Genomic DNA, 1,592 nt, shown 5'->3' on the forward strand with positions numbered 1-1,592 from the left:
TTATCAGTGTACTGATATACTAACTATACGTGGTGTTGTATTAAATTGTTACATTTTGAAGTATATATTCTGAAGGTATATACTACTTTCAGAGTAGTACATACCAGGGGTGTGTGTATGCCTGTGTGTGTATATGTATAGCCCATATAATGTACATACCACCAGAGTAGCTGAACCTACCATCTTTAGAGCTCAGCAGTTCTGCTGATCAGTCAGTCACGAGTACCTGGTAAGCTTCTTGCTGACAGTTGTGATTGCCTGTGCCAGTACTTCAGACCTTGGAGAAGGTGTAGATTGAAGCTGGAACTGCTCTTGTTCTCTTAACAGTATGCTTACCTACATGCAAAGGAAAATATGATGTATTTGTTACATATGTTAACAAAATCATACACAGGTTTATTTTTTCTTTCAAAAATTACAGAAAGTTTTGTTATTTCTTTTTAGCTTTAACTTCTTTGTTGTATGTTAACTTTCCTTGTTGCTGGATTAGGTCTGAGGAGAGCACTTCTGCCATTCTTTTGTCATTCAACGCTGTAGGTTTCAATTTAGTTACTTTTTATCAACTTCTCTTGGGTTTATGAGTAATAATCATGCTCCTTCTTTGAAGAAAATCACTTCAAATGTTTTAAGAATGAGTTGTCATTATCTAACTGCTATCAAGTTCAGGCTTGAAAAATTAATCAGCACACAGAGTTAAGAAAACAGAGGCATAGTTAAGGAATAGACAACTCTAATATAAACTAAAGTAAGGAATTAGGGCCAGCTGCTATTTAGTAATTGAGCTTATATACATTCTTATGCCAGGACAAGTGTAATACAGTGTATATTGCATATTGAGAACATAAGAGGAAGTGTAGAGGCAGTAAATTTGAGGTGGTCTGTAAATCCACTCTGTAGTACAGAGGTGATATGTTTTATTTTACTGTTATGTTTACCTTAAGTATGTGTGACATGTGCTTCACTTGCAACCACAGCTTGCCCTTAAATCTCTATTGACGACTGACAAGAGTTTCTCAATGTCTTCACTGACCTGGAAGAAACTTCCCTGTGAAATGTCTTGCACATCTTTAGCTTAGCTCTTACATTTCTACTGCTACTTTGTTTTTCATTTGTTAGGAATGACATTTAACAGTAGGCGTATACTTAATACTTCCTGTGGATGTTAGCTTAGTGCTATCTTCTCTGCTGAGAAAGCTGGTTTTGAACCTATGCCATCCCCTCTTCTTTTTGACAGACTTTTGATAACAATTATCTTAGCTAAAGGATGAGGAAGATTCAAACTCATTATGCTTCTTCCTAGTACCAAGCTATTCAAGAACAGTGTAATCTTAAATACATGAGAGATTTTTTTTTAGATTTCTGCTTAATACTACCTTTTTCACATGTATACCAGGATGAGGCTGGCTCTTTATAGATTTGCTTCCTTTCACCTTTTAGAAAGACTTCATTTGTGTCACTTGACAGAGTTGTCCAAGGACTGGCCATCTCTGTGCAAAGGATTTCCAGTGATACTACTAAAGATCATTTTAAACAGCTTCCAGCGTTGCTGCTTCATCAGAAGAATAGACCTAAGCCATATGAGTGGCATTCCT

This window comes from Mesitornis unicolor, unplaced genomic scaffold, assembly GCF_000695765.1.
Source record: "Mesitornis unicolor isolate BGI_N332 unplaced genomic scaffold, ASM69576v1 scaffold51405, whole genome shotgun sequence".
Taxonomy (NCBI): Eukaryota; Metazoa; Chordata; class Aves; order Mesitornithiformes; family Mesitornithidae; genus Mesitornis; species Mesitornis unicolor.